The sequence below is a fragment of the Acipenser ruthenus genome, chromosome 10, assembly GCF_902713425.1.
Source record: "Acipenser ruthenus chromosome 10, fAciRut3.2 maternal haplotype, whole genome shotgun sequence".
Taxonomy (NCBI): Eukaryota; Metazoa; Chordata; class Actinopteri; order Acipenseriformes; family Acipenseridae; genus Acipenser; species Acipenser ruthenus.
In genome coordinates, this window is record NC_081198.1 from 19,307,774 (window position 1) to 19,329,758 (window position 21,985).

General features: G+C 40.5%; 1 protein-coding gene and 1 long non-coding RNA gene across 2 annotated transcripts in view; one reads left to right on the forward strand and one right to left on the reverse strand.

Moving 5' to 3' along the window:
- xpr1a (xenotropic and polytropic retrovirus receptor 1a) overlaps window positions 1-21,985 on the forward strand; it is a 128,457-nt gene that overhangs the window by 23,492 nt on the left and 82,980 nt on the right. The gene's annotated exons all lie outside the window — the stretch shown is intronic.
- LOC117408352 (uncharacterized) lies at window positions 13,774-20,916 on the reverse strand. Its single transcript, XR_004545371.2, has 3 exons — window positions 20,761-20,916; window positions 17,926-18,042; window positions 13,774-13,856 (listed from the first exon to the last, which is right to left on the reverse strand). It is a non-coding gene; the product is annotated as an uncharacterized LOC117408352 (long non-coding RNA).

Below are 21,985 nucleotides of genomic sequence, written 5' to 3' on the forward strand. Positions count from 1 at the left end.
ACGTGAACGAGACCGGAGTTACTGCGAGTTCTTTTGTTTAAATACAAAGATAAAATGATGTAGCCTAAACAATCGTTTTGATAAATCAAACCAAAATGACCTCGACAAAATGTCTTACTTTCACCTCTGTCTCAGTCGCACAATCATAATCAATTTTATACCATTTCTTGGTAACTGACTAATTTCAGTACCCTTCACTTTGACTGGCGACCAAATATGGCAGCAATATTATCATGTGACTTTTTCATTTACGAATGTGCTTTTAGATATTGCCTTCATATTGAGTGCACAACCATTTTTGAAGTTAATTTATAGGTGTCCAATGAAAATGAACCTTAAATACAGTGCCTTCAACTTCCCTAATCTATGGTGTGATACTTGAAAAATGTTAAATATGTCAGAGCAACAATACGTGGACCAGTGATGCTAATAAGAGGTAGGAAAAATGTTTAGGAAAAGCTATGTTTAGCACTTTCATAATATATGACTTTCTTGTTTCTTTAAAATACATCACGTAGATTACTGCATGATTGCAATGTTCTCTGTTCCGATCCTTTTGAATTTCCACATGTTTAATGCAGCCCTGTGCAAATCTGTTCAACACCTCAACGGTATTCGGAGCCCAAGGACAAAGCCATGTTCAAATGGCTGCAGTGTATCGGCTAGTGTGTGCTCCGAGTTGCATTATTTATAGGGCATTACACAAGCTACTTCACAGATGTTATCAAATGCAAATTGCTGTGCTCCGTGAGGGTGTTTTTCTATTCCAGGGTCTTAGCAGAAATGTGTTTTGTTAAGTGCACATTATTCTCAGTGTCTATGTAAAGATGCACAGTCCTTATGTAAAGCTCATCTGCTTGTCCTGAAGCTCACATTATTATCTGAAAATGATACACCCTAAATAATGAATCAAAAAATAAAATCGTCAAATCAAATGAAGACCCTCCTTTTAAATGAGGAGTGACATTTTCCCTATTGTGTTTTATAATTCCACGACATTGATTCCACAACATTTATTGTATCACAGAATCAAACTAAACCTGGTGCCATTAGTCATTTAGGGCCATATATCTAAGCATTTTCTCCAGTCCTTTAATTAACTCTTTTTTTTTTAAAAGAGATTCCATGTTGATGATATAATCTTGTATAGTCTCGCAAAAAAGTGTATCTCATTCTATATGGGTGGAAAGGCAAGCCCTGATGTCATGTAGTTTGTTTTTACATGGCAGTGCAAGACAGGCCGGTACAGTAAACAGGCTGGAGCGCTCTGTGCTGACCCGGCTGATTTATTGAACTCATTTAGCAGACGTGTCGGCATCTCCCCAGACTCATTGGAAATTCAGGGCTTTTCTCCACCGTCCCTATAAATTATTCAGTCTAATTACCCGGCTGGATGGCAGAGGGGTGACAGGTTTGGATTGGAAGATGTTGCTTGAGGAACCGTTTGAGTTTCTTTATGGGCTGCCCAAAGGAAAATGATGATGTTGGAATGCATCGCACTTTTGTAGTTTTCTATTCAAATATCCGAATGAATGACACTTTGGCAATTAATGACTATTATAAATGTGAACTATCAACTTGCCAAGTTTGACACTTCCAAGATTTTCAGTTCCAGTGGTTTGATTTCATCTCCACAACAAATCAAAACAACAGAAGCAATGCGGTGTTCCAATAAATTTGCACACTACTGTGTATCATGTGGAAATCCGAGTGGATCTATAGCCAAATTTGATATGGTTTCCATTTTTTTTTAAATGAGTTTAACTCTGGGCTCTAACTTTTGAGGATAACGTCTTTGCAGAGCCCTCTAATAAGCAAAGCAGCAGTCTCGCAAGCAAAGCACCAGTCTGGCTAGCAATGACGACATGATTTCTGAACACTTCCAGCACAGAATGTGTCAGAAAGCTGCTTGTTCTGTATTCGAGTCTCTGAGAGGCAGGTGGCAGGCACTTCTTTTGATTGCCACAGCCCCAAATCCTCTAGAGGGCTCTGCTCTAGGCAGTGGGAGGAGCTGGGGGAGTTGGGGGCTTTGAGGGTCACACAATGATTTTGTTCATTCTAATTTATATTCTAATGGGGTTGGTCACCTAGGAGATTGCAGGAAACACATACAACCTGCATGGATTAGAAATCCAAACGCTACTGAGTGCTGGGTTTCAGTAACAGTGGAAAGAATAGTGGCAATGCAGTCGGAACCAGACCGCTTCATTTTTCAGTGTTAAGCGGCAGAATAGTCTTGTGCAAAAATATAGGCTTAAATGTAATTTACTAAAAGGTAGTGCTTAAAAAGGAGTGTGCTGATACTCCTATATTCCAAGTAATTACCTGTAAGAAATGATAAGTTGTTAGGTATTAATTAAATGTAATAACCTGCTAATTGCTCAACACAAAACAATGCAGCTCCTCTGTTTGCTTTGTTTCCACTGTATTGAGTATCGATCAATACCAATCTGATAGGGTTATTTAATAGACCCTGTTGTGCGCAAACTCACAAAAACTCATTTAGATTTTATAAGCCATTATTTGTCTTGCTATACTTTTATCCTTTTGATTAGGATTTGGTTTTCACTTTCATTAGTTTCCTTAGAAATGCCTCATCTCTGCAGTGCAGTGTAGATTGTAGTGCTGGGCATGTCTCTCTGATTAAACGCGACTGTCACAGGAATGGCTGAGTGGTGACGTCAGCCAGATGCAGGAACAAACACAGAGGCAAGTGCTGCAGGGCAAAAGGCGCTGTGGCGCTTTTTATTTTTAAACAAAATAAAAGGTTTGAACCAAAATAAACAGAGTAAAAATAAATAGTCAAACAAAACAAAATCACAAACACTAAGCAATACAAGTCAGGCTGGGCAGTAGCCTTCACTGATCCTTGATTTCTTAGTTTCTTTTGTTTTCAGACGCCTTCTCTCGCTCTCGTTGTCTTCACTACTCTCCACCCAGAGCGCAGAAAACTGCAGGCTTTTTATACAAGTGACCATCTCCCGATTAGCAATCAATTAATTAACTCGGGAGATGGTCTCCTTCTGCAGAAGGTTTTTATGATGGGCCTCATCCATGCTGCCAAACAATAAATCACAATACAATGAATAATAACGGCATACATATACTATATACAGTGCTGTGAAAAAGCCCCCTGTCTGATTTTCTGCATTTCTGCATATTTGACACTGAATGTTATCAGATCTTCAACCAAAACCTAATATTAGATAAAAGGGACCCTGAGTGAACAAATAACACAAAAATTTGATACGTATTTCATTTATTTATTAAAGAAAGTTATGCAACACCCAATGCCCCATGTGAAAAAGTAATTGCCCCCTTAGACTCAATAACTGGTTATGCCACCTTTAGCAGCAATAACTGCAACCAAACGCTTCCTGTAGTTATTGATTAGTCTCTCACAGCGCCGTGGAGGAATTTTGGCCCACTCCTCCATGCAGAACTGCTTCAACTCAGTGACATTTGTGGGTTTGAGCATGAACTGCTCGTTTCGGGTCCTGCCACAACATCTCAATGGGGTTTAGGTCTGAACTTTGACTAGGCCATTCCAAAAACTTTAAATTTCTTGTTCTTCAACCATTCTGATGTAGACTTGCTTGTGTGTTTCGGATCATTGTCTTGTTGCATGACCCAGCTGCGCTTCAGCTTCAGCTTCAGCTCACGGACGGATGGCCTGAGATTCTCCTGTAGAATTCTCTGATACAGAGCAGAATTCATGGTTCCTTCAATGATGGCAAGGCATCCAGGTCCTGATGCAGCAAAGCGTCCCCAAACCATGACACTACCACCATGCTTGACCGTTGGTATGAGGTTCTTACTGTGGAATGCAGTGTTTGGTTTTCACCAGACATAACGGGGCCCATGTCGGCCAAAAAATTCCACTTTTGACTCCTTTGTCCATAGAACATTGTTCCAGAACTCTTGAGGATCATTCAGGTGCTTTTTGGCAAACTTGAGCACACAAGCATTTATGTTGTTCTTAGTGAGCAATGGTTTCCGCCTTGCTACTCTGCCATGAATCCCATTTTTGCCCAGTGTCTTTCTGATGGTGGAGTCATGAACACTGACCTTAGCCGAGGCAAGAGAGGCCTGCAGATCCCTGGATGTTGTTCTAGGGTTCTTTGTGACTTCCTGGACGATTTTACGCCTTGCTCTTGGAGAGATTTTGGCAGGACGGCCACTCCTGGGAAGATTCACTACTGTCCCAAACTTTCTCCATTTGGACAATATGGCTCTGTGGCAATGTGCCCCGCCCCTGTGTGCATTTGTGAGTTATATGTTGCATGTAGTGTGTAAATGTTGGTGTATTGTAGTTGGTATACGGGATATAATGTGGGTAATGAGCACGACTGTTTAAAATGTATAATTGTATTTAGGCATGGGGATTGCACTTCACGTGCATTTAAAGTATTTAATATGTGAGCACGGGGTTGCACATAATTAGTTCACATGCTGGGATTCAAATGAATAATTAATTAGTAATTGAATCCCGGCACAACAGTATATATAGATGCACGTTTTACTCACTCGGTTGTGTGTTCAGGGCGGAGGAACGGGAGAGAGTGAGGAGATAAATTATAAAAAAACAATTGCTACGTGGTACGTGTTTGTTTAGTATTCGGCCCTGTTTGTTAGTGTCTGTTCGTTTTGTTTGTCTGTTTATTTTGGTTAAAGTGCCGTGTCCTGTGTTTTGTTCAAACCTTTTTATTTTTAAACTGGCGCAAGCAAGTGCCTTCATCATTTCATTTCATTTCATTTCATCCGTCCTGTCTGTGTTATTCATTTCCTGGTTCTGACGTCACCACTCAGCCAGCCGTGTGACAGGCTCTGACTATGGTTCGGTGGAGCCCCAGAGCCTTAGAAATGGCTTTGTAACCCTTTCCAGACTGATAGGCATCTCCCCCCGTTACAGTGTGTTTTGATTTAATTAATTCCTGCTGACATACTGCTTCTTAAAGACAGTTACTCGGGAAATACAAGTATCAGTACACCTCTAGTGGTTGCTGCTTTGAAAATCTGCTAGGGTTGATGCAACAGGATGTAATTTGCACATTGTGCACACAAACATATTACCTAGTGAACCAAAATATAGGTGTACTTTTGAACATCGCCCATGTCATTTTCTGCTATTTGCTACCAAGTAGGTTTTTGACTGGGGGAAATCTACTCTTGTTTTCTTTTCAACTCTGGAAACGGGACCAGTGTGATTTAATTATTTTTCAAATTATTTAAAAATAAAAGTAGTGGAGACAGGCTAATTATAATAGAGATGGAAAAGATGGACATTTCCAGCAGTTCCTTAACCTGACAATTTATTTTTATTATTTTCTCCCAATTTGGAATGGCCAATTATTTTTAGGCTCAGCTCACCGCTACCACCCCTGAGCTGACTCAGGAGGGCGAAGATGAACACACTCTGTCGTCAGCCGACCGCTTTTTTTCGCACTACAGACTCACCATGCAGCCACCCAAGAGCTATAGCGTCGGAGGACAACGCAGCTCTCGGGCAGCTTACAGGCAAGCTTGCAGGCGCCTGGCCAGACTACAGGGGTCGCTGGTGCACGGTGAGCCGAGGACACCCTGGCCGACCTAAACCCTTCCCCCCCCGGGCGACGTTCGGCCAATTGTGCGCCGCCCCCTGGGAGCTCCCGTCCTCGGTCGGCTGTGGAATAGCCTTGACTTGAACCGGCGACATCCAGGCTATAGGGCGCATTCTGCACTCCACGCGGAGCGTCTTTACCGGATGCGCCACTGGGGAGCCCCTGCAGTCCTTTAACCTTGAGAGACAGAGATGGTGTCTGAGTGGCTTTTGTCATGAATACAGGAATTATGTTTGAACTGAAAGCATATTTTACAGGAATGCTTGATGAATACAGCCCTGCACTGTGGAATAATGAGAGACGGCACTCTATTGAGTTCCAGGTTTGTGACACAAATATGTTCTGCTTCGGTTTGAATTGATTGCCATGGAAACATAGGTAGACTGGGGGCAAGCAGTCCTTGCCCTCTGTATGAAGCATAGAGAAACATGCCTTTGTCTTTGAGCAACAGCCTTTTGTATTGGGTAAATGAGTTTAGAAAAAGGCTGAGTCTACTGGATTATTTAACTCTTATGAACCTACTGTCAGTGGACTGTAAAAGGAACATGCATGTACACAGTATGTATGTACATCTAGCGTGTGATACAAATTAGTAAGGCTATTCTTTAGCACTCTATTGAGAGTATGAGAATCTAGGGATGTGTGGTACACACCCTGTAAGGTATGAATGCAAGCTATTTCAGTGTTTTAAAATGACATTTTGATGACAATACATAATATTATTAGTAAAGAAAATCTTTGAATCAACACCCATTCAGTTGCTCTTCAGGTTTAGATCACTGCATTTTGGATCTCTGATCCTTATTTCCTCCTTTTATTAATTGTTGAATAATCTTCTTTTCACCACCCTTTTCAAATCTTTCAAATCCACGAATGATCGATTTGGATTCAGAAATGGAGGTAATCTGGGCTATGAATAAGAACCATGATGCTGCTGAAATCAAAATCAACTTTTATTGCAGAAGTAACTCTGCCTTTAAAAAGAAACACTCTGTACTAGTAGTTTGAAGTGTTTATCACTTTAGTTTTCGAAACCTTTTTTTGTAACGAATAGCAGATTTTTTCCCCCCTCATATTAAGCTCCTGACGTGAAATCTATAAAAACCCTTAAAAAGCTATCTCCTCCCCTGACAAGTTTAATCAATTAGGTTTCATTTCACAAAGGTCAAGTAACATGGCTGGATAGGAATGTTACAGCAAGCATTAGCAAAGGCTGTGTGTTTGCTAATACAAAGAAACCACTTAATGTAAATTAATGGAAATATATATACATATATTAGTGCTGGGGTGAACATGGTATTTTCATGTACGGATATCCATTCAAGTTTCAGACAAGTATTCGGATATTCATTCCTTTGCAAGATGTAACAAAAGCCATGATATGTAACACTGTATTAAAATAGAAAGAATATCCCGGAAGAACGGGTTGTGAAGGCCTTACTTCACCCCACTGAATTAACTACAAACCAAACACAGTAGTTTTGGAGGCAAGAGCAGTGGTGTTGATCCTCTGTGTGTGTGTGTGTGTGTGTTTATATATATATATATATATATATATATATATATATATATATATATATATATATATATATATTACAGTGCCTTGCAAAAGTATTCAGACCCCTGACCAATTCTCTCATATTACTGAATTACAAATGGTACATTGAAATTTCGTTCTGTTCGATATTTTATTTTAAAACACTGAAAAATCAATTATTGTAAGGTGACATTGGTTTTATGTTGGGAAATATTTTTAAGAAAAATAAAAAACTGAAATATCTTGCTTGCATAAGTATTCAACCCCCACACATTAATATTTGGTAGAGCCACCTTTCGCTGCAATAACAGCTTTAAGTGTTTTGGGGTAAGTATGTACCAGCTTTGCACACAGTGTCGGAGTGATTTTGGCCCATTCTTCTTGGCAGATTTGCTCCAGGTTGTTCAGGTTGGTTGGACGACGCTTGTGGACTGCAATTTTCAAATAGTGCCTCAGATTCTCAATGGGATTGAGATCAGGACTTTGACTGGGCCACTGTAGGACATTCACCTTTTTGTTCTTGAGCCACTCCAATGTTGCTTTGGCCTTGTGCTTGGGATCATTGTCCTGCTGAAAGGTGAATTTCCTCCCAAGCTTCAGTTTTTTAGCGGACTGAAGCAGGTTCTCTTGCAGTATTTCCCTGTATTTTGCTCCATCCATTCTTCCTTCAATTTTAACAAGATGCCCAGTCCCTGCTGATGAGAAGCATCCCCACAGCATGATGCTGCCACCTCCATACTTCACTGTAGGGATGGTGTGTCTTGAGGCATGGGCAGTGTAAGGTTTGCGCCACACATAGCGCTTTGAGTTTTGGCCAAAAAGCTCTATCTTGGTCTCATCTGACCACAAAACCTTTTCCCACATCGCAGCTGGGTCACTCTCATGCTTTCTGGCAAACTCCAGACGTGCTTTCAGATGGTAGTTTTTGAGTAACTGCTTCTTTCTTGCCACCCTCCCATACAGGCCAGTGTTATGCAGAGCTCTTGATATGGTTGACTGGTGCACCATTACTCCACTCCCAGCCACTGAACTCTGTAGCTCCTTCAAAGTGATTGTTGGCCTCTTTGTGGCTTCTCTCACAAGTCTCCTTCTTGTTTGAGCCCTGAGTTTTGAGGGACGGCCTTTTCTTGGCAGTGCCTGGGTGGTGTGATGCAGCTTCCACTTCCTGATTATTGATCCAACTGTGCTCACTGGGATATCCTAATCTATGCATTTGTATTACTTTATCTCTAACTTCTGTAGAATGCTCTTTGGTCTTCATTTTCCTTCAGATTCACAGCCTGACCAATGATCCTTCAACAGTGGGGTTTTTATCCAGAAAATGTGACAGCAACTTTAATGGTTCACAGGTGGAGGCCAATGGTAAGGTAATTGTGTCCTCGTTAGGGCAATTTCTTTCATCGGTGTAAACTGGGAGCTTCCACAGCACAGGGGTTGAATACTTATGCAAGGCACTGTGTGTGTGTGTGTGTGTGTGTGTGTGTGTGTGTGTGTATATATATATATATATATATATATATATATATATATATATATAAATAAATTACAGTTCATGTGTAAAATCAGTAAATCCATAGATTAACCGGTAAATGTGTAGATTTACCAGATCACCGGTCAATGTATAAAATAACTAAGGAGATGGTAGTAAACAATCTCTTTTACTTTTACATCCTTGATCACTGTCTAACAACAATTCACAATACAAAATAATGTTTTGGTGGCAAAATGGTGTAGCATACTGTATGATTCTCACTGAAATGCAAACCCTGCATGCGCTTAGGTTCTGCTTTTTTCTAAATGAATTCAACTTAATAATACTAAATCACACTTAGTAGAGGCATAGTTTTGCTGAAGAGATGTCATTATTTCCATACCTAATGTTTGCCCTATGGTAAATTTGGATTTAAAATTACATCAGGAAAGTGTTATATAATAATATAAGAAGGGATGCAGTGAAGTTTAGAAAGATTAATGAAATAATAAAAAAAAATACTATGGCTAGATTTTAAGAAAAATAGATACTTGTTCGCCATTTAAGCTCTGTCGTTACTTTATTTCCAAATTCACCTCAAATTCTGCAGCATTATAACTACCATCTCCTTAGTTATTTTATACACTGACCGGTGATCTGGTAACTCTACACATTTACCGTTTAAACCGATTTTACACATGAACAGTAACACACACACACACACACACACACACACACACACACATATATATATATAGTAACACATCCTCCCGACTGAGGTTCGTTTTTGCCCTTTTAAAATACAGACCCAGACACAGAATTGCAGGTTTAAGCACTTTAGTGCACTTTTTATTATTTACAATAACAAAAACAAAGTAAAACAGAAACAAAAACCTAACTCCCACACAGAGTACTAACTAAACTGTTTCAGGAACCTAATTAAAATCGGACGGCTAAGCCGTTTACCGATTTTATACAAAAACAGTTTTTAAACACGCACAAAACACATAAAGGTTGACACGGTACCTTTTGAAACCACACAGGTTTCTTCACCGTGACAGCCTCTCTTTACACAGACTGGAAACTGCCGAACAAACATTTCCTTCTGATTATTACCTGCCTGCTGATTACAGGCAGGTGACTGTCATTAATAATCAGAGCCAGGTGGACCCCATCCTGGCTTCCTCCCGTGGCATTCTGGGAAATGTAGTTCCTCAGCCCCTTCCTCTCTGTGATACATATTTCTCACTTCTGTTAACTGTCATTTCTGGTGCACATGGACGTGGATTTTTGCCTGTGAATAGATGTGGAGCAATATTGATTTGAATAATCTGCTATTTGTCCAAGCACTGCAATATATACTGTGCTACCATGGTAATGGAATCATTTGTTGCAAGATATCCTTGTATTTTCATGTTCATGCTTAGGTAGTGCAAAAACAAAAACAAAAAAAAGACTATAAAATGGCACGCATAGAGGGAGCAATCCTATTGGCTAACAAGTGTTTCAACCTGTGCGGATCTGTCACCATACGAACACAGCTTAGACCTTTAAGAACCATTCACTGGACAATCAATTCACTTTGGTAGAGTTGTGATAGGGTGGGGGTGCCATTTTGTAAGCACAGTATCACAGTCCAGGGTGTTTAAATATGGATCATGCTGAACAGTATCCCTAGATGTGCGCATATTGGACCATATTTGAACACTGTGTTGTTTCTTATTGCTATCATAGCATATGCCTTCCAACGTCATACAGTAGTGCTTTCCTATCTGAAGCTTTTCAAAACAAGCAAACTGTACATATTGTTCATATGCTGTATTTTACACAACCAGATGCCAGCACTGTGGTGGAGGGTTTCTGATGAGGAGTTTCTGGTTCAAACATTTCTAATATGTTAAACATTTAAATATGTCCATTCCTAAAGTGTTTAAGAAATGAAATGGAATCCAACCCCCTACCACATCTCTGTGTGCTTCAGTCTGTCCCCATGTGACTTGATAACCCTCCTGTAGAATCTTAAAGCTGGTTTCAGCTCTGCCAGCCTGGAAGGGAAAGCGTTTTCACTTCCCGCAGGAGTAAACCATTGGCAGCAGTGCTGAGCTCTTGGGCCCAGAAGGAGAGAACACTTGTGTTGCAGCTTTGCTAATGGGTATGGGGGGCTGTACTGAGGGACTGCTTGTACCAGGCAGTTTGAAATGGGGGGAATTCCGCCTGGGTAGTGCAGGGCTTTTAGAAAGGATGTCATGCTCTATTAAAGCTGTAGGCTGAAAAATAGAAATGATAATGTTAATTCTATGTATGAGTTAATGACCATGATGTGTCTCAACAGAGTAGTATAGACTATGAAATGGCAATGAAGAGTTTGAATAAATGGTATTCAGGATGTCATTATGTAACGAAATAGTGTTAGTATCAAAAGTATATTAAAATGACTGGCTTACAGTATTCACAAGATACATGTAAAAATGACATACAGATGGATACATGCACAGATAGCCACCACATCTCTCAGTAACTTTTCTAAATAATGTTAATGCCATGTTAATAACAATTTCCAGATACATGTAAAGTGTGACTGTAACAGGGGGAGACCTGTACTGACTCTTCTGATGTGTTCAAAGTGCTGCACGAAGATATCCGCCTGTCAGTCATGGCAGTGACACGGAGAGGTGGGAGAGTGGGTGTGCGGGCTTTCCTTCTCTCTGAATGGCTGAAAGGCAGATCTTGGGGGGGGGGGGGGGGGGGATTGCTGGCCCTATAAAATAACATTCTGCTGTTCCCTTAGGTCTGCCCTTTTGAAAAAAAAAGACGTGCGGACGCACTGGTCCGGATCCAAGACATGGCCGGGGAGGAAAACCCCAAAAGAAACGAAAGACAAAAGAAAGAAAACAGGGTTAGCGGGGAAAAGCGTGGGCAGACCCCATCAGTATTTTTGTTAGCAGACTGAGGGAGCGGTGAGGGTAGGACGGAAACCCGGACCGTGTGGGTAGCGACGATCGGGGTGAAGCTGCCGAGTGCAGCACCTTTTATTTGTAGTTTTTGATTACTGTGTTTTATTTTCCTTTTTCTTTTCTCCTTTTGCTTAGTCTTTTGTTTGAGCACCTGCGAGTGCGCCTGTACTACGGAACGGTACCGCCTCTGGTATCTCTGTGGCTCTGCATATCATTGCTGATAGGCAGACCACAGACAACAACGCCCTCTGCGGGCCAAAAAGTGGAACTGCCCCACCAATAATAAAACTGGGCACCTGTGCGGTGTTTCCAAGTTCACTTGTGTCTCCCTTGTGTCGGTGAATTACCCACCACCCTTCTACAGTGACATACAGACGTACGGCACAACTGCTTCCAAAATATCCCAGTCACTGGAGATTCTTCATGGGATTCAGATATTTAAGAAGGCTGTCGCCTTATAAGCTCTAATGTAGGTGTTTACTGTTAATCTGTATAGCTAAAACAATACAAAAGGGAGAGCTTGCAGATTGCACTTGTATAACCTCCCAGTGCTGCAGGTAGCAGTAGCAACATGCCTGTTTAAATGATACAGGGAACCTGGATACCTGAAGCTGAAACTACTTTGCAGGAACCGATCGGTTTCTAATGAAGAATGCAATAAACAGTCACTCGGGAACCCGAATTTGGAGTGAACAGGATTGTGGCACACTGTAGATTTTTATCAGTGATAAATTATAGTACTTTGATTAAAAATGAAGTACATAGGCCTGTATATTGGTAGCATCTACAGCATCCTAGACCTCACTGACCATTGGGACATTTCCTTAGACATGGTGTTTCAGGGTGATTATTTCAGTTTTCAGTGGCGTTTTGTTTGAAATGAATGTGGTCCGCAAGGAGTATACTGGCATTTTCTGCACAAGATACATCGAATCTCCAGGATATACAAGATACATCAATAGGGACTGATGTACAAGACCATTTCCTTGTTAAATGTAATTCAGGTAATTGGTTGTAATTAGATTTATGCCTGGAGTCACGGAAGACGTTGTATTGTATACTTAGTGTTTTGCAGAACGCTGTCTTTTCTAATTACATTGTTGGTGCCAGTGAAAATAGCTTGATGGAGTGGGACTTGTTCAGACTGATTTAATGCAGGCTACAATTTTCACAGAAATACCCCAGCTTTGTTAATGAACCCTTTCACTGGCCATGATGAGAACCCTGTCATATCATACTGTAGGGTCTCCCAGCAGTATTAGGTAGTAGTCTACAGCTTGTCCTGTTCTAGCAGACACATCTACACACAAATCTTCTGTGTGATATCAATATTAAAAATGACCCACACGCATTTGAATGGCATTTGTAATTGATAAAGAGTGATTAGACACGCAGTGGAGTTCAACTTGAGTCAGATGAAACCAGCTCCTTGTTCCTGGAAAAGTCATGATCAGTTCAGAGCAGATTTAGGAAGAGATGGAAAAAACGTAACTGGGAGCGGCAGATTTTCCATTCTTGAGTTCTGTGAGTAACTATACACAAACTCATGAGCAGCTTCACATTCAAGAATAACAACACAAGGGAATCGCAAACTTAACAACCCCAGATTAGCTATCGCGCTCCTGTTTGTTTGCAAATTCCTGCAGAAAACAGCAAACACATTGATCTTATCACTCTTAGCAATGTTTACCACGGTATTTTTTGCAGTTGCTTTTCCCATGGTTATACTATACATTTACCATAATTTACCCTGGTTTTCCAAGTTTTTTTTAATATGCTTCATCATACCTATCAGTTCTTTACATTACTTACCTGTGCATTGCCATGCCTTACAGTTTGGTATGATTTTACTATGGTGAACTTTAATAAGGGCTAGGTGCTAATGTCTTGTTTCTGATGAGGCAGAGTTAACAGAAGGCTGCTGAAGAATGTTGGAACACCCAGCACTTGGATTATAGTGTCAAGTTGAACATGATTGTGAGACATTATTAAAAAAAAAAAAAGAAGAATAAATACAAGTCATAATAGTCCAAATATTTATTCTGGAGTTCATTAGAAACTCATTGAGTGTGCTGTGCTTGGTTGAACTTAGCGAGTCGAAGCATCTTCTCTGACAGCAGCACTGGGAGAGGCTCTAGCACAGCAGCTGCTGCCATAGACCTTGCCATTTATCTTCGCCTGCAGGATGGGATCTCCTGTAGTGTGCTTACACTGCCCTGCCATTGCCTTCATAGAGGAGCTACAGTTCGTGACCCACAAGGATTCTCTGAAGGAGCTACAATGTGGGGCTTCTCCTAAAGAGAGGATTAAACAACCATTATTTCAGAAAAGTTTTCAAATGAGGGGAAAAATAGACGGTTCTTTATTTTATATATATTACAGTGCCTTGCAAAAGTATTCAGACCCCTGGCCAATTCTCTCATATTACTGAATTACAAATGGTACATTGAAATTTCGTTCTGTTTGATATTTTATTTTAAAACACTGAAACTCAAAATCAATTATTGTAAGGTGACATTGGTTTTATGTTGGGAAATATTTAAGAAAAATAAAAAACTGAAATATCTTGCTTGCATAAGTATTCAACCCCCACACATTAATATTTGGTAGAGCCACCTTTCGCTGCAATAACAGCTTTAAGTCTTTTGGGGTAAGTATGTACCAGCTTTGCACACAGTGTTGGAGTGATTTTGGCCCATTCTTCTTGACAGATTTGCTCCAGGTTGTTCAGGTTGGTTGGACGACGCTTGTGGACTGCAATTTTCAAATAGTGCCTCAGATTCTCAATGGGATTGAGATCAGGACTTTGACTGGGCCACTGTAGGACATTCACCTTTTTGTTCTTGAGCCACTCCAATGTTGCTTTGGCCTTGTGCTTGGGATCATTGTCCCGCTGAAAGGTGAATTTCCTCCCAAGCTTCAGTTTTTTAGCGGACTGAAGCAGGTTCTCTTGCAGTATTTCCCTGTATTTTGCTCCATCCATTCTTCCTTCAATTTTAACAAGATGCCCAGTCCCTGCTGATGAGAAGCATCCCCACAGCATGATGCTGCCACCTCCATACTTCACTGTAGGGATGGTGTGTCTTGAGGCATGGGCAGTGTAAGGTTTGCGCCACACATAGCGCTTTGAGTTTTGGCCAAAAAGCTCTATCTTGGTCTCATCTGACCACAAAACCTTTTCCCACATCGCAGCTGGGTCACTCTCAAGCTTTCTGGCAAACTCCAGACGTGCTTTCAGATGGTACTTTTTGAGTAACGGCTTCCTTCTTGCCACCCTCCTATACAGGCCAGTGTTATGCAGAGCTCTTGATATGGTTGACTGGTGCACCATTACTCCACTCCCAGCCACTGAACTCTGTAGCTCCTTCAAAGTGATTGTTGGCCTCTTTGTGGCTTCTCTCACAAGTCTCCTTCTTGTTTGAGCCCTGAGTTTTGAGGGATGGCCTTTTCTTGGCAGTGCCTGAGTGGTGTGATGCAGCTTCCACTTCCTGATTATTGATCCAACTGTGCTCACTGGGATATCCAAACACTTGGATGTTATTTTGTACCCTTTCCCTAATCTATGCATTTGTATTACTTTATCTCTAACTTCTGTAGAATGCTCTTTGGTCTTCATTTTCCTTCAGATTCACAGCCTGACCAATGATCCTTCAACAGTGGGGTTTTTATCCAGAAAATGTGACAGCAACTTTAATGGTTCACAGGTGGAGGCCAATGGTAAGGTAATTGTGTCCTCGTTAGGGCAATTTCTTTCATCGGTGTAAACTGGGAGCTTCCACAGCACAGGGGTTGAATACTTATGCAAGCAAGATATTTCAGTTTTTTATTTTTCTTAAAAATATTTCCCAACATAAAACCAATGTCACCTTACAATAATTGATTTTGAGTTTCAGTGTTTTAAAATAATATCAAACAGAACGAAATTTCAATGTACCATTTGTAATTCAGTAATATGAGAGAATTGGTCAGGGGTCTGAATGCTTTTGCAAGGCACTGTGTATATATATGTGTATATATATATATATATATATATATATATATATATATATATATATATATATATATATATATATATATATATACACACACATATACAGTGCCTTGCATAAGTATTCACCCCCTTGGACTTTTCCACATTTTGTAGTGTTACAACCTGGAATTAAAATGGATTTAATTGGGATTTTTACCATTTGATTTACACAACATACTTAACACTTTGAAGGTGCAAAATATTTGTTATTGTGGCACAAAAGTTAATTAAACAAAAAAAAAGACATTTGTTGGTTGCATAAGTATTAACCCCCCTGAGTCAATACTTGGTAGAAGCACCTTTGGCAGCAATTACAGCTGTGAGTCTTTTTGGGTAAGTCTCTACCAGCTTAGCACATCTGGATCCTGCAATTTTTGCCCATTCTTCTTGGCAAAATTGCTCAAGCTCTGTCAAGTTGGATGGGGGCCGTTGGTGAACAGCATTTTTCAAGTCTTGCCACAGATTCTCAATCGGATTGAGGACTGGGCCATTCTAAGACATTCAGGTTCTTGTTTTTAAACCACTCCAGTGTAGCTTTGGCTGTGTGTTTAGGGTCATTGTCCTGCTGGAAGGTGAACCTCCGCCCCAGTCCCAGGTCTCTTGCAGACTGAAACAGGTTTTCCTCTAGAATTTCCCTGTATTTTGCTCCATCCATCTTGCCCTCAATCCTGACCATTTTCCCAGTCCCTGCCGCTGAAAAGCATCCCCATAACATGATGCTGCCACCACCATGCTTCACCGTGGGGATGGTGTTCTCAGGGTGATGAGCAGTGCTGGCTTTGCGCCACACCATAGCGTTTTGCGCTAAGGCCAAAAAGTTCAATTTTGGTCTGATCAGACCAGAGAACCTTTTTCCACATGTTTGCTGTGTCTCCCACATGCCTTTTGGCAAAATCCAAACGGGATTTGATATGGTTTTTTTCAGCAATGGCTTTCTTCTCGCCACTCTTCCATAAAGCCCAGCTTTGTGGAGCGTCCGGGTTATAGTTGTCCCATGGACGGTTTCTCCCATCTCAGCTGTGGATCTCTCCAGCTCCTTCAGAGTTACCATTGGCCTCTTGGATGCTTCTCTGACTAATGCCCTCCTTACCTGGTCACTGAGTTTTGGTGGACAGCCTTCTCTAGGCAGAGTCGTGGTTGTGCCATATTCTTTCCATTTTTTAATAATGGATTTAACGGTGCTCCGGGGGATGTTCAGAGTTTGGGATATTTTTTTATAACCCAACCCTGATTGGTGCTTCTCCAGAACTTTATCCTGGACTTGTTTTGATAGCTCCTTGGTCTTCATGATGCTGTTTGTTTAGATATGCTCTCTAACAAACTCTGGGGCCTTCCAGAAACAGGTGTATTTAATCTGAGATCATGTGACACTTTAATTGCACCGACTCCATTCAACTAATTATGTGACTTCTGAAGGCAATTGGTTGCACCAGAACTTATTTAGGGGTGTCACAGCAAAGGAGGTGAATACTTATGCAATCAAGACTTTTCAGTTTTTTATTTGTAAATAATTTTGAAAAATATGTAGATTTTTTTCCTCACTTTGACATTATGGACTCTTTTTTGTAGATCAGTGACAAAAAATCCTAATTAAATCCATTTTAATTCCAGGTTGTAACACTACAACATGTGGAAAAGTCCAAGGGGGGTGAATACTTATGCAAGGCCTCCGAAGCATGTGCCGTCAGCCGACCGCTTTTTTTTCACACTGCGGACTCACCATGCAACCACCCATGTGCTACAGCGTCGGAGGACAACGCTGCTCTCGGGCAGCTTACAGGCAAGCCCGAGAGGCACCCGGCCAGACTACAGGGGTCGCTGGTGCGCAGTGAGCCGAGGACACCCTGGCCGACCAAAGCAAAACATTTGAATTAATCTCACAAATCCCGTCTAATTTAACTACCATACTAAATTCAGCCGGCTCTTTTGTACAGCGGTATCAGCGCTTTGCTTCAGTGCAAGAGGACCCGGGTTCGCGCCCGCCCTCTGCCTGTGTGGATTTCCTCGCTCTGTGTGATGCGCCTGCCTGCGGGAACCGAAGTCGCTACACAGGGTATATCCAAAGCGAATCTAAAGGCCTAAAGTGCAGATGTTTTTTATCTACCGTAATAGCACTACAAGAAGCGCACTCAAGGTTTGAATGCAAACCAGCAACAGGAGACTTCAAACTGGAATCAAATATGATGCATCAATTTACCAATATGTAATCGAAGCTTGGGAAATTTAAGGACAGATGATTAGTAAACAATGCATCGATTAATTGTTGCACCACTAATAATATACAGTATATATAGTTAGATCACTAAATCACACTGAATTTCCTGTTTTCTTACCTCTTAGTAGGACTAGCAAAATGATCTACTCCTTCCTGGTGCATAATCACTTCCGAATCACATCTGACCTGTAGCACAGTGACGTGGAGCTAGGAAGCAGCCACTTAAACCTTTAAACTATAATAAAAATAAAGTACGAGATTTAGAAACGTTAGGAATTAAGGGCCAGAGGAAACTTTTTAAAGGGCAACTGCACTGCTCATCAGCCCCTGCACTCCCTGTGAGCACCCCTGTCCTAAATCATAGCTCTTGCAACATCAGATTATTATTAAAACAGTACAATATCAAGTCAACTGAAGCTTTCTACAAAAATATGCTTTGTAATGTTAGACAGATAATTACTATAAAACACGGACTAAGAATAGTGTCCCTATTGAATATGTCATTTACAAATTAATTTGTATTGCAGCGGCAAATCTGGAAAGATAAGCAGTTGGATGTAAATAAATATGTTTCCCAATGTACAATGCAGCTGGGAACTAGTACCGTACTACTTCTAACCAAGTGAATCTGCTCAAGTAAATTATTACAGATTGTTTTCCATTACTGAAGGAAGATAAAGGGAAGGGCATTGTACTTTATTGTAACTTATAACAGTCATGCAAGCACCTAGTTTAAAATTGTGTTAGGAGGAAAATTGTATAAAGTTTGTTTTAATGAGGATCGTTTGTAGAGTTGTAATTGAATCTGCATGACACTAATTACAGTAAAAAAAATATACAAAAAAGAACCTTCTGCTTCAGCATAAGGAATGGAGGAGTGGCTAAGAAATGGATTTCCTAGCCTTGGCTTGCCCTGCTCTTAACGATGCTGCGTTAATGGTGTTCTTGACAGCTCAGAACACTACGTTACCATCCGCGCAGCCCTCTCTACCCTCCAGGCTTTGTGTGTGTTTGTTTGTGTTCAGCACTTCACACTCCTGCATCTGCTGAATGGGAGCTTTGCTTCCAGACTGCCTCACACAGTTCATCAATGGCTAGCTTGCGGCAAGAGATTTATTTTTAGAAGTCAATCATTTCATAAGTGCCGTAGTAAAAGCTATACATTCTGTAGGAGCCTTCCCTTTTTTTTTTTTTGGTCACACTTCATGACAGGGTACAAAGTGTACACTGTCACTGTCCGTTTGTGTTCAGTACTGTTAATTATTTTGTAAATTAACTGTCCCTCACAAGACTGATTCAGTTGTTACACAAATTGCAACGCTGACACATGTTCGGCAATTTGTGAAAGCTGCACCTCCCTGTTGCAAATCCATGCAAGTCATGATGGATGAAAACCTAAATGTGCTCTAAAAATACACTGCATGTCCCATTTTGATCTTGCATGGCTGTTCAAATCTACTTGGATGTTGCAGCCAATTGAGTTTAAAATACAGATGCTCAGGGTAACTGAAAGGTATCAATTTAAGATTATTTTACAGCAATTGTCCCAGCACTGTCTTTCTTACACTATAATGTGTTACGTACAATATGTATAAGCAATTATAAATAGGGCTTCTGATTTTCGGTTTTACCCGATAAAACACGGCCGATACAAAAAAAATGAAATCGGTGGCTAGGCAATAAACATCGGAAAACACCGGGAAAACTGTGGAAATGTCCCGCCTTCCTGACTTGAGTCTATCATTGATTCGTTCTCAATACTTTAAACCCGCCCCAACTACTACTGAATGACAGCAAATTCCTACATTTATATTGGAGACTCTGCTTGCGAGATTTAAAACAAGATTACAATCAGGATGGAGGTTTGTTAGCAGGATTTAAGGCTGTATTACAGTTAAGATACGGAGGATTTGTGAAAACAGAATTGTGGCGAAATGTACAAAAAATGTCTACACACAAAAACCCCAGAAGAATGTGCCCGTGACCATAGGGATTTCATTGTGGAAGACAGCAATGGAAAGAAGGTACAAGTTAAGTGTGCAAGTACTGTCGAGTTACTACATATTTTGACACAAAAAAAAAACCGCTCAAGCATTTTGGAAAATAACCGAAAACACTTATTTTATACCGTATATAAAAAAAACGAAAGCCCAGAAGAAAACAATTTACATAAAACTCGAAAATAGCTAAAAAATAAGCACCGAAAAATACTATTTATAACACCTGAACAACAGAAGCCCTAATTATAAACTCCACAGTTGCTCCAGATTTCTGATTTTCTGCCCATATCTATATGGTATCACAGCAGTGTTTTCTCTTGGATTATATGAACAATTGGATGTGTTTTGTAAAACACTTTAACAAAGATGTAAATAGAACGGTGTAAAAGTGCAGCCGTGACAGTGGAAAGGTTAAGGCACTCAGTGTGAGTCTGTCTTTCCCAGGTTGCGTATTATTCATGCAGTTTCCTTGGTGAACGCTAAATGAATCAGTCTGCCCCATAATGACACAATGTTCTCGTTCTGCCCTCTTACAGGATTTTCTGCTTGTCGCTCTGGTAAGACTGCTCACACAAATTAGCGTGCCTGTCCCAGTCTGTGTGGAACAAGGGGTTTTATACTCTACATGCTGAGCTGAAAATGGTGACAATAAGCACAGTAATCCTGCAAAATAAGTATTCATGTGTTCTTGATGTAACAAATATGCCTTCTTACAGCGTGAAAGCCCACCGGTAGTATTGCATTGAATGCAATCCTCTTCATATAATAATATTATTTCTCTCAGTACTGTGGTGTCCTGTACAGACTATACACAACACATTGTGATAGTAAATGGATTTGATTGTGTTTAAGGCAGATATGTGCACAGGTTATTATAGAAACACCTTTATTCCTAAACATTTTAAGAGTGTTTAATTTTCGCACTTTGTTATATAAAAGTTACTGGATCTTACCTCGCATTTCTGTCTGACTACGTACCCAAGCCACACATACTGATACCTGTTGGTATGTTTTCTTTTTATTTCTAACTGAGTTTGACTGGTGGATATGTCTAGATAATTGCTGCTTGCCGCAGACAGACTCCTGTGAAGTATTTGAGCAGATTTCATTTCCTGCCAGACGCAGATGGAAGTGAAATGCATTTCTTTTGCATAGCTTAAACTGTAACTACCTTGGTGGCCCTTCAAGACTTTTCAAACGTTTCACAAATGTTTCACTATCTCTGCCGCGCACAGAGTGCTCTTGAAGAACTGTATTTACATGCTGGTAAATGATTCTGTTATCTTCAAAAAGCCGATTCTGTGAACAGTATTACAGTTTTTCTTATCGTGCCTGGACAGCCTGTCTGAAATGTTTAAGGAGGCTGTTTACATGTGATAGATTTTCTGAGACTGCTGGGAGATGTGTGTTACAGTGCACGGGATTACTGTGGTGTGCCGTTTACTTGCCTTTACCCTGTAAGCTGCACAGGGAGATGGGTTTGAAAGGGATTCAACACTTTTCAGAAACAGTCCTTCCTAAATCTTTGAGGTTTTGGAGGTACTGTATTGGGGTTGGTCAGTAGCCACTGTTAGTGTATCCTTTTTTTTTCATAAGATAAAACTAAATGAAGTAGGCTAATGTTTCAGCTAATGCCTTCATCAAAAAAAATATTTAGAACTTGAGAGTGAGAGAGAGGAGAAGCAAGCAAGTTTTCCAGATATATGCAGAAATGTCTGAAGTGCCTTCACTGTATTCCCTTTGCAGCGGATTTCAGCACCAGCAGTGTTTAAAAACCAACTGTTATGTTTAGTCTTCCACTGTCTTTCAGTTAGCATACCTATTTTGATAACCTAATCAAGAGGGATTAGCAGAAAGGAGCAATCATGCCAAAGTAGTTTCTTCTCTTGGTTGTTTTATAGAGTTAAACTATTATTCCTCTGAAAATTGGACTTTGCATTTTCACTGCATTTAGAATGCATTTACCGAAATGCTGTCTTTTTCCTGGTCATTTTATGCTTCAAAAAGCTCTTATAAAAGGGAGTTGAAAACTAGATGGCATCTTAATTACTGTCTTTGAGTACTCACTGTCTCGCCAGACTCCTTTTACAGCATTGTGGTCATACTGTGACTCACTGCCATCATGATTCTCAGATGTATAGTGCTCATCACTGTCCACGCCCAGATCCCAAGCCGTAT